Source organism: Pongo pygmaeus, chromosome 2 (assembly GCF_028885625.2).
Source record: "Pongo pygmaeus isolate AG05252 chromosome 2, NHGRI_mPonPyg2-v2.0_pri, whole genome shotgun sequence".
Taxonomy (NCBI): Eukaryota; Metazoa; Chordata; class Mammalia; order Primates; family Hominidae; genus Pongo; species Pongo pygmaeus.
This window is the reverse complement of record NC_085930.1, coordinates 199,375,946-199,388,561: the sequence shown is the minus strand read 5'-3', so window position 1 is coordinate 199,388,561 and position 12,616 is coordinate 199,375,946. Positions and strand designations below refer to the sequence as shown.

Genomic DNA, 12,616 nt, shown 5'->3' with positions numbered 1-12,616 from the left:
TGTTTGGTCAATTATTGAGAAGGTTATTAAAGTTTCCAGCTAATTGTGAGTTTGTCTATTTCTACTTGCATTTATATCAATATTTTTTAGGTTTTTTTTTTATTTTGAAACTCTGTTGTTAGGTGCATACATTAGTAGCATTGTTATGTCCTCTTGATTAATTGAACCCTTTGTCATTATGAAATGGGCTTCATTACCCCTCATACTTTTCCTTTGAAAAGTATACTACTGTGTAACCACAGCTAGAGGGAAATTTTTCTTTATGGAAGCATTTGTACTATTATATTAAGGTGTAAGTGAATTAAAATCTTCCAATCTTTCACCCTCTAATAAATTAAAGGACCCAGGCATTGATCATTAATGACTGTCAATATCCCAAAAAGAGTCACAATGAGATATTATATGTCTGCCAACAGAGGAAAACAACATTTATTAGAATCAGGAAATAATTACTAGTTACCAAAAATTTTTTATTTATTTTGAGACAGAGTCTTTCTCTGTCACCCAGGCTAGGGTACAGTGGTGAGATCTCGGCTCACGACAGTCTCAAACTCCGAAGCTCAAGCAATCCTCCCACCTCCGCCTCCCAAATAGCTGGGGCTACAGATGTGCACCACCATACCCAGCTAATTTGATTTATTTTTTGTAGATGAGAGGTTTTACTACATTGCCCAGGCTGGTCTCAAACTCCTGGACTCAGGTGATCCTCCAACCCCAGCCTCCTAAAGTGCTAGGATTACCATGCCTGGCCAATTTTTTTAAAGCTGACAAACAGCACAAATGTAAAAAAAAAAAAAAAAAAATCCAGGAAATTACATAAGATTTCTCATTACTTAACTATGTGATACTCTATAATCTTTTTTTTCTATACTTTTGGCTCCATATAGTTTGACTCTTCATAAGATAATAATGTTGTGATATTGTATTCTACATACAATATAAGGATAATTCAATATTTGCTTTAGCGTGATTGATCAAAGTTTTTTCATTCTTGAGTTTAAAAGAGTTTCTTTCAACTTTATAACTCACTATTCGATATACCATAGACAAGAGCAATTCAAATGCTTTTGAAATTGTCTGACATGGTGTATTGGCTTACCTAATTGTATGATCAAGTATTATGTGAATTGAATCATTGATAGAAAATGTAGGAACACTTTTTTTCTTCAGACCATTTCGCTGTGTCAAAAGCAATTTTGCATGCTGTTTTATCTGAAAGCTCCAGACTTGTCAGGGCAAGGTAAAAGCAGATATGTGCAGACATGATCCCATATATTGGGATGTATAAGATACGAATTTTCACTCACAGATGTACTCACTATTATAGCATTACCTCACATTTGGCCCCATCAAACACAGATATTATAATACATTCTATTTTGCATAGTTTCTAACCAAATTTTGAAATAAAGATAATGTTTATAATTGCATACCCCGTAATACCAATTACACTTCTATAAGAAGAGATCTTCTTATGGATTAGGAGCTAATAAGAACTTAAATGTCAGTTGTTACAGCTGATAGTTAGAAAAAGTTCTTATACATTATCTTCTAAATTAATGCATTTTAAACTGTTTTTTTTCTTTTCTTTCTTTCTACCAGCCTATATGTTGTGTGCTGAGTCATACAGGACCCATTTTTATCACACTATGACTTCTGGCTCTGCATCTTGAGGGCACATCGCTGGATGAGTGGACACAGTGGCCATAGGAGTATTCCTGAAAATCATTCCTGCACAGGAGAAATTAGCAATAACCTACTTAAAAAAAACCAAACTTTTAATTTGAAAATAACCTCAAACTTACAGAGAGTTTTTGAAAATAAACACAGTAAAAGAATAACTGTATAGACCCTTATGCAGATTTACCTATAGCTAATATTTTAATCCATTTGCCATATTATTGTGAGTGCTTTTTTTTCCTCCAGTTACTTACTAGTTTATTCATTTATTATCATGTAGATTCATAAATTTCTATTCATTCAATAATTTATAATTCATTACTGTATTTAATTTTTTGGTCATCAAATTGTCTCATACACGGCCATTGGGAGCCCCTTCAAGCTGGCTCCCAAGTCTCTGTACATGTTCCTATATTTCTGAGCAATTTATGTTCTTGATTAACAAGTTATTCAGTAGGCTTACTTTATATCTGCCCCAACCCTGGTACCATCCATAAGTCCCAAAAGCCCTGATTCCTTTAGGCGGAGATGGTTTGTGTGCTAGATCTGCCTGTTCATTGCTACTAGTGTATAGCACTCAAATACTTTTATATTCAGTAAATGCAGGCCACACAAACATATTGCAGTGAACTCAAACTAAATGTGTTCCCAACTCATTTTCCCTATGGCCACTCCATGGGCACACTTCATTAATAGAAGAGTAACAAAAAGGAAGTTTAAAGGATAAGAATATTTTGTAAACTTTATAACAACATAAGACCACATGGTTGCAAAAGGGAACCTCCCAGGCCTCAGGGAAGAGCCTGTAGAAATTTACCTCCATCAGTTCCATGGTAAATCTGCACCGGTCTGCTGAAAAGTTGATGCCATTCTATAGACAATTTATCATACTGAGGGAGAAGTATCAATAACAATAGCCCTTGCAAATCAACAAAATAAGTTAATCAACTAGGATTTGCTTATGGAATTTTTTGATTCTACCCTTGTTGGTTTCTTTAAGCTCTTGATCAGGTTCTTAGTGTCCACTATCTTGACTTTTTCCAGTGGGCCACTGTTTATTCTAACTTCTTATTGACTACTGTGTATTTGAAATTACTGAAAGAAGATAAATGATTTGAAATTATTCCTTATTAACTCAACTACTAAAAAATTGTTTTTCTGGTGTTTCTGGTGACAAGAGCACAGACTTTGGGATTAACAGGCCTTTGAATAATTATTAAATGACTACAACTAATTGGTCCGAAGCCTAGTGTGCTTAAGATATCCATCTATTTGCCCTCTACAGCCTTCAAAGTGATAGGATTTGCTATTGTTATAGAACTGCAAGAGAATTCATTCTACTTTAACAGAAAGGCATTGCCCATTGGGGTGAAGTAATCCCTGGTTCAATTAAGAATGAGTCAGACTTATCTTTGCTTTCCTGGAATACTGTGCACATTGTAAAAGTTTACACACTGCTAAGCATGATGGTAAGTTTCTATCATGCTCTATGTATTATAATTGAGGTATCTTTTATATATATATATAAAATATGTCTATTTAATAGCTTGGGTACTTTGAAATCATTTATAGGATTTTTTTCCTTTGGAAAATTACAAAGTAAGTTAGAAATATACTACTCAGAAACTGACATTTAGATCATTAATATATCAGTGTATTGGTAAGTTAGAAACTGACTAAATACTTATAGTATATATACCTCTATGAGTTTATGCTAGAATGTATACAATATAATTAACTTCATTTTTCTAATTTAACAATCAGTAACATGCAGATCAAGATGAGAAGTAGAGCTTGACTGGGTAATCTAAGAGTTTAGACATTTTCTGCATGCAGACTTATCTGTGGAGCTGTTTCATTTTTCAAAAATCTTCTGATATTTAATGACATTTTTATAAATTAACAGTGTCAGTTAGATAATCTACTTCCCAGGGAAGATTTAATTAAAAAGACAAAACTAGCGCTGTCAGTTTGGATATCAGTCTGTATCCAGAAATTTTCTTTAAAAGAAAGTTCTGGGCACAGTCTCATGCCTATAATCCTAGCACTTTAGGAGTCCAAAGCAGGTGGATCACCTGAGATCAGGAGTTTGAGACCAGCCTGGACAACATGGCAAAACCCTGTCTTTACAAAAATACAAAAATCAGCAGGGCACGGTGATGTGCACTACTCGAGATGCTGAGGCAGGAGAATCTCTTGAGCCCACGAGGCAGAGGTTGCAGTGACCTGAGATCATGCTACTGCACTGCAGTCTGGGTGACAGAGTGAATCCATCAAAAAAAAAAAAAAAGAAAAAGAAGGAAAGAGAGAAAGAAGGAAGGAAGGAAGGAAGGAAAGAAAGAAAGAAAGAAAAGAAAGAGAAAGAAAGAAAACTAAGAGAGAAAGAAAGAAAAGAAAAAAGGAAAGAAAGAGGAAAAAGAAATGTATAAATCACATGGACTTGATATGCTTTGAATTCCCAGGCAAAGTCAAAATTTAAAATGATTATACAGGCATCCATATTAATTATTTTACAAAGTTAATGCTTCTAATTTTTAAATAAAAGTATAAAATTTACATTGAAAATGCTCAAAGTACTTTTTTATCTGTCAAAAGTTTCTGAGGGAAGTGTCCAGGAACTCAACACCTACATGTTTTGGAATTTATACAAGAGTGAAAACCAATTTGAACTCTGGAAGTGACTTGCACAGGTGCCTGAATTTGAGTCTTCTAGGCTCTCCTTACATCTTCATTAAGAGTTAGTAGTTGAGGCAGCCCGCTCTACTACAAAGTACTTTGGCCTATGCATTGAAGGTCATAAAATCAAGCCCTATTTCTACCAGCAATTATCTCTGCGATTTTGAGAAAAACATTAGTCCTCCAGGAGTCTCAGAGACACCATATATTAAATGAGGGAAACCAACTGTATTACTACTATTCAACATATGACCCGCAGAATGATGCCAGTTTTGAAAATTTTTGTTACTGATATGAGATTAAATGAGTACAGAAAGTGAAAGCAAATGTTTAAAAACCTTTCACAGCATTCTGACAGAGTAATTTTATTTCTGCTGACTTTAATAAAACATGGAGCTTAATTTTTAGTATCTTTTAATCTAATAACTCATTATTTTATTTTTTTTTTCCAAAAGCATTCATGTCTCACAGATTGGGGAAAAATACAACCAAAATCTAGTTATTTCCACAGAAACAGGATGAAATTTATCCTCAGAGAGCTTTTTTTGTTGTTGTTGTTCTACTATACTCTACCATTTTATGATTTTAAGAAACTTCATTAGAAAATGAGCAATTGTACAACTCTCAGTTTCCTCTAAGCTAGACAATTAATAACAGCACAGGAAAACACAGTTTTAGCCAAAGGTCTTACCATTTGCCAGCCAGTTTTGATTATGAAAGGCTGTCTGGGCTAGTCATATAGTAGCTAATTTGAACTTATCCAGACAAAATCAGAAAGGAATTATAAGGCTGGCTTTGATGTGAAGCAATAAACAGAACACACGCTGTTTCCAGTTGTTTGAGGAGAAAACTTTTTCTAATTCTAGTTCAGGACAAAATGCCAAATTTCCAAAGGAATCTACTCATTAATGTTTAATGCAGAAATAGTGGAAAGATATTCTTGACTAAATATAATAGACCAAGATGCTCACATGCTTTAGCATTCAATAAATGAAAAATAAATTTTAGATATTTGTACATTTTTGGTACTTGCTCTGAAACCCATAGAAAATAATCACGACTAGAAATATTGTGTAGATTTCTAGTTGGCCTAGATATTTAACAGAAAAATCACACAGGTTAGACATACATTGAATGAGAGAATTAAACCGATAAATCAAAAATGCCTCATTTCCAACAATCTGCATTCCAATATAATCTTGTTTTCTGGTTCTAAAAGAGATAACATGTAATCCTCATTTTCACTAGACATAAGCAAATGATTGACCTTTGAGCCATTAGAAAATCAGCATTGCTTTAGACAAAAAGGTTTTATTCTTTTATTTTTTAATGTTTCAGACTTTGAAGCCCGAGATTAGAATACCTAAAAATGGCTCATATTTGTTAGTAATGATGATGTTACTCACCATTGCTCACAGGCTGGCTACATGCTCTTTTTCATAGTAGTAATGGGTTTAGGCTAATCAAGTTATATTTCTTCACCTCTTTCCTTTGTTATCAAGAGTTTGGATTAATTCAGATGTGGAATAAAAATGAAACAAAACCACCTAAGTGAAAAAAGAGGATTTATCTCAAATTTAGATTTGTGGAACAAGGTGATTGATATCACTGGACAAAAATTCTAGATCTATGTATAGAAGGTGTTGGAATGTGTTTCTTTTTCTACTATTGGGATTAGTATTGCTACGTTTTGAGTGATGACATTGTATTTGGAAAATCATGAAAGGGACCTATATCACAATACCCACATGCTGAAATTAAGAAAGCAACAATGACAATATTTTTTGGTTTATGTAAAACTATCTTTTAAAAGTGATTAATTATATACCTATATTGGAATGAACCATAAGATATTTCAATAAATTTTCAAACTGGCCAATGTCTGTGGACCTGCTGCATCAGAATTCTTTGGTGAAATGTTAGAAAATATGGACCATTTCTCTCTGCAATTCCCTTCCCTCATTTTCAAAATTCCTATTGGTAGAATCAAGAAGTGGGGTCTAGAAATTTGTATTTCTTTAAAAGCCACACAAATTATCCCGAGGTCACTAATTTGTGGAACTTCAAATCTGAAGATTAAATTAGCTGTGTTACCCATTCATCTATGGATGTTCGGTGTGCCTGGTTCTTTACTCTCTGCCTGAACTCTCCCACGGGTGGAGAGTGCTTTTGTAGTTAGCATTGGGCCTGTTAGAGTATAGTTTCTCAGCATATGTGTGATAAATTATTGAATATACTGAGGAAGAAAAGAGGAAGGAGAGAAAGAAGAGAGGGATGGCAGAAGGAAGAGAGGAAAGAAAGAAGGAAGGAAGCAAAAAAATCGTTGGTAGAATGGAACAAAACTATCTCAAATTATCAATCAAGACTATATCATATTTGGTCTGTTCTCTGTATGTTAGATGGTTCTTTTAGTTGTTCTTCTCCATAATTTTCACGCATTCTTTTTAATTTTTTTTAATTTTTGTAGATACATAGTAGATGTATATATATTTGTGGGGTACATGAGATGTTTTGATACAGGTATGCAATGTGAAATCAGCACAGCATGGAGAATGGGGTAGCCATCCCCTCAAGCATTTACCCTTTGAGTTACAAACAATACAATTACACTCTTAGAAACATACAGTTAAGTTATTACTGACTATAGTCACCCTGTTGTGCTATCAAATACTAGGTCTTATTCATTCTTTCTATTTTTGTTTTATTCATTAACCATTCCCACCTCCCCCACACCCTCACTACCTTTCCCAGCCTCTGATAATCATTCTTCCATTTTCTATGTCCATGAGTTCAATTGTTTTGATTTTTAGCTCCTACAAATAGGTGAGAACACGAAGTGTTTGCCTTTCTGCGCCTGGCTTATTTCACTTAACATAAATATGATCCAGCAATCCCACTGCTGGGTATCTATATATACTCAAAAGAAAGGAAATAAGCATCAGTATATCAAAGAGATAACTGCACTCTTAGTTTTGTTGTAGCACTGTTTATAATAGTCAAGATTTGGAAGCAACCTATGTGACCATCAACAAATGCCTGGATAAAGAAAATGTGTTACATATACACAATGGAGTACTATTCAGCCATAAAAAAGAATGAGATCCAGTCACATGAAACAAAATGGATGGAACCAGAGATCACATATTCTTTTTATACTATGCAATAAATACATTTTTAAGTGACGTGGAATTTTTTATGTATAGTTTTTTGTTGTTGTTGTTGTTGTTTTTGTTTTGAGACGGAGTCTCGCTCTGTCGCCCAGGCTGGAGTGCAGTGGCGCGATCTCGGCTCACTGCAAGCTCCGCCTCCCGGGTTCACGCCATTCTCCTGCCTCAGCCTCCCGAGTAGCTGGGACTACAGGCGCCCGCCACCACGCCCGGCTAATTTTTTTTTTTTTTTTTTTTGTATTTTTTAATAGTGACGGGGTTTCACCGTGTTAGCCAGGATGGTCTCAATCTCCTGACCTCGTGATCCGCCCTCCTCAGCCTCCCAAAGTGCTGGGATTACAGGTGTAAGCCACCGCGCCCAGACTATGTGTAGTTTTGTATCTGTTTTCTCATTAAAATATTATAAAGAAATATTATGCACATATTACAGAAGAAAATGAAGGCTGCTCAGAGATCAGAATATATTGCCCAAGATTACACATAATCAGAGAGTAACAGAGCTAAGACCAGAAGACTAACGTTCTCTCTACAAATAATTAGAACTAATGTATATGTAACATTTACTATATGCCAGGCACACTTCTAAGATTTTTATTGGTGTTAACTCCATAAAACATTACATTATCTCCATAAGATAAAGGCACTATTATTATTTTTCCCTTTATGCATGAGAAAACCGAGGCACAATGAGGTTAATTGACTCATCAGATGTCACTGAGCTAATAAGTGACTAATTTTGCATTATTAACTTCTAAGCATGGTATTCTGCTTTCCAAAATACATATGCTGCCTCAGGTGTAGAGATAAAGCATTTTAAAATGACAGCCATTGAAACTATAAATGGTAGTAAAATAAAAAATTATAATGTTATATTAATAACATTTGTTAATATGTTTTTCTTACTGCCGTCAACTCTCTTAAGATGATATTACTATTCTCCATCACCTGATATTCTGGCCAAGAACAATTAACAAACAATGATCCTTCTTTCAAGTATATTACCATATGGGGTAATTGAACATTTAGTCCTAGTTAATGAAGACATAACTGCTACTTTGCTCTCTAGAAACTAGGAGTATAATTGTTCACAATAGTCACTTACGATCCTTTGTATTTCTGAGGTATCAGTTGTATCATCTCTTTCATTTTCAGTTTCATTTATTCGAGGCTTCTCTCTTCTTTCTTGGTTAGTCTAGCTAAAGTTTGGTAATTTTGTTTATTTCAAAAGAAACCAACTCAGTTTTATTGATTTTTAAATTGTTTTTGAAGATGTCAATAAAGGACTTTTCCTGCATGTTTGTTTGTTGCATTCGAATTACACAATATACGGAGTAAAGTATACAACAAATAAAGCCCTCAGCATCAAACAAACAACAAAACACAATACCAGCATCACACATTTCCTCTAAATTCACATTACAAAAGCAGATTACATAGATTATGAAGCAGGGAATAAGCAATGGCATATTTTCTTCTTCCTTAAAGTCACAACAGTTATTAATATTTATTCTCCTGTGAAGTTCATTGTTCTTATTTCCATTTTCAAAGGGGAAGTTCTGTTCAGGAGGACACCCAAAATTATACTATTATGTGGCAGCATCAGTAGCATCCTCAGAACTGGGAGAAAAAAACAAATAACTTGTTCTTTGTATAAAGTTGTTGCTCCATTACCAGGCCTCCTGCACGTGCCTTATCCAGTGAGGTTCTGAGGTCCATAGTGTCACAGGTGAGCAGGGCCCGGGCACTTCTAAGTAGGAAGGCATGACAGTATGAGAGAAGTTTCAGATGAACTAGAAGTTGCCCAGAAGAAACTAAAGCTCAGTTATGATAGCTTCATCTTGCTCAATTGTTATTTTGCAGTGCTGCTTCAACTCTTAAACTCCAAAAAGCTAAGGAGTAGAAAAATGACTCGCATCTCTAGGATTTGAGATTCCAATCTTTCATTCACTCGGCAGATGGATAATGAAACCTGCTGGGTGTGAGGCTTTTCGCCTTCCCTGTCTTTGGGAGTTGGCCGGATGGCTTTAGTAAGAATAAGCTGGAAGCTATAGCATAAACATTTGCTTAACCTTATTTAACATTTTCCTTTTTTAAACTGTAGATTCAGGTCTGACTATGCAATTGCACAATTCTAAGTATGTTTTTTATTCTGCAGTTCAAATCCTTAATCTGGGGTGGTATAGGTATGAAATAGAAATTACAAAAAAGCAACTTATTCTATTTTCATTAGAAATTTAATTTTAGTCCTATCACAGAACTATTTTCACAAACCCTAAAACTATTTTACAAAAAGCTATTTCTAGTCTTTCATTTTACCAGTTGGTAGAACTTCCACAAAATTTTAACCAGTTTTATCATAAAGCTATGACTAATTATTTGAGAGTACTACTTTCAGTTAAACGTCATACAAAAGGACAGGAAGAGGAAAAGTATAAGAAAACAGACCCTTTTTCTGCTTAAATTCACAAATGGCAGATTCACAGTGGGCTGGAACAGAGAAAGAGCAGGGCTCTTCAGAAACTCCAGAGTTTTTTTTTAAGATGAGCTCTCCTTGTTTCTCCCAAGCTGGTCTCAAAGTCCTGGGCTCAAGTGACCCTCCTGCCACAGCATCACAAGTAGATGGGATTCCAGAGCATGTGCCACTGTGCCCCACTCAGATCTTTTGATTAAGCTATCAATAAAGGCTGAGAACATTCAGCCTTATAAATTCCTTGAATGAGACCCCTCATTCTCTGTGGTTTTCTCATTTCAAAGCAGCATGATGTTATCTCTGAAGTTGTTCCTGAAGATAAAGAGGTGGCAGACGGCCAGGGCTAGAACATGATTCACAAAAGGCTAAGTGAATGTGTGTAACCTGTAAAGCAGCAGCTCTCTACCTCTGGTGGTGGGCATCAGAAATACCTGCACACCTTTCTAAACATACACGGGCTTGGACCTCACTCCCTACCTCCAAAGGTGGAGCTCTAGGCAGGTAAGTCTTGCCAAAGTTTATTCAGCCATTCTGATGGGTGTCACAGAAAACTAACTATTGGTGCAATGTTTCTGCCGGTAAATTCACAATCATTATTTTGCATAACTGGAGGTGATTTATCAATGGTGCATTTTACAAGATCACCACTGTAAGAGTTCCTTCCTTTGTCTACCCTGGCTCCTGATTACCCAGCAACAGGCATCCATAAAATGTCAATTCCCTTCATAACCAAAGTTAGAATTTTAAATGAACTTTTGCTCTTCACATTCCGTTTCTTTTATGTGGTAGAGTCAAATGTACTTTTTTACTTCTTATTTGTGGCTAGTTTCACTGAAAATTCTTCTGGTTTTAGTGTGCTGCTAATCTCTTGGTTTAAAGATAAAGAGATTTGTACATTCTAAAAAAACCAAAACATACGGAAAACATTCATCTTAGCAACTTCTAATAAAAATAAATCCTGATTTTAACCTACCACTGATTTTTACTAAACTTTTAAGCTTTATTTTATGCAACAGGATCACAATTTCTTTGCCCCTTTACTAACACCTAGACTGTTTCAAATCCCCAAAAGGGAAGTCCAAAACATCATGCTGTAGAATTCTTATGCCTTAGCTTCTGCAGTGTTTCTCTGCAAAGGGGCAGGATGATCCCAACATTCCTGTCTTCACTCTCCAAGCTGTACAAATTATGCTTTTCAAGGTGTTATTGGACGAGATCTGGTGCCAACTAGCAAATGCTCTGATCCCTTCTGAGGACTCTCCAGATTTTTGTGAATGAGATCTCATTAGTCATCCATTCATTCACCATGTGAATGTTGCTCTGGTGTTTCCACAACACATCAGATTCATAGATGAATTTCTGAGCATCATTTCCAATTTAATCTGATTTTTCCATGATAATATATATCAAGTAATGCATATGAGCTCATAATCTGCCACGATTTGGATGATATCTTCACTCTTCCACAAACTGGGAACACCAAAGACTCCAGTAAATCTACACCCACACAGCAGATGGACCTTTGGTGCATCTTTCATTTTTGGCTCTAGGGGATTCCTTTTGATCAGAATCTTGTCTTTTTTCAGTCCACTTCCTCTTTCATCCAGGCCTTCCTAGTGTAGGTAAGTTCTGCTGGTGATCACAGTTACTGGCCTTCAGTTTCTCTTGATGGTGCCTCAGCACCTTAACAGTCTCTATCCACTCCTTCTGAAGACTTTCCCATGTATCAACTTCTACCCATTTGGAATTTTGGGTGGCAAGTTCTGCCGTGATGACCTGGTGATGGGCAGGAATGAGTCCTTTCTTCTTGTATGCATCACCAACAGGAGAGATTATGCCTTTGAAAACTCCATATCTTCCTGTTCCTTTCATGTAGTCCTTGGCCAGCTCAAACAACCTGAGGTGCCTGTTGGTGACAGAATTAAAGGAACCACAAGCAAAGACAGCCACTTCTGTCTTCTCTGAATTTTCTATGGCAAGAACTTAAAATTGTTGCTCTAAATGGAAAACTGTGACACCTCCCTTGCTGTTTTTACAAAGAAAATTCTTTGAATCTGAAGTGACTTGCAAGGGAGGCTATTGGAACGACTTCAACTAGTGTGGCAACAGTCTTCTCTAAGGTGGGCTAGGAAAATGGTTTTATATCCAAATTATAATTAACACCCTCACTGCCCACCAGCCTGAGTGTTCTTGGAGACTAAATTGTTTTTCTAATCTCTGTTTCATTTATTTCTGCTCTAATTTTTACTTCCTTCTTCTTGTCAATTTTAGATTCATATTTTCCCTATTTTTCTAGTTTCTTGAGGTATAAAGTAAGGTTGTTCCTTTCTTTCTTTCTTTCTTTCTCTTTCTTTCTTTCTTACCTTTAGTTTTCATGATGTAGGCATTTATCACTGTAAATTTCCCCCATAGGGAATGAAGCTTTTTGCTGCATTCCATAAGTTTTGATGTGTTGTGAGTCTATTTTCATTGTCTTTTGATTTCTTCTCTGACCAGAAAAAGTAATTTGGTTATTGAGGAGTATGTTTAATTTCCACATATGTTTTAATTTTCCAAAGTTCCTCCTGTTATTGATTTTTAGTTTCATAACATTGTGGTTGGAAAAGATACTTGATATGATTTC

The 12,616-nt window shown here is 35.4% G+C and overlaps 1 pseudogene; it reads right to left on the bottom strand.

Moving 5' to 3' along the window:
* Positions 1–11,095: 11,095 nt before the first annotated feature.
* LOC129032973 (nicotinamide/nicotinic acid mononucleotide adenylyltransferase 1-like) lies at positions 11,096–12,369 on the bottom strand (annotated as a pseudogene).
* Between the last annotated feature and the right edge of the window lie 247 nt (positions 12,370–12,616).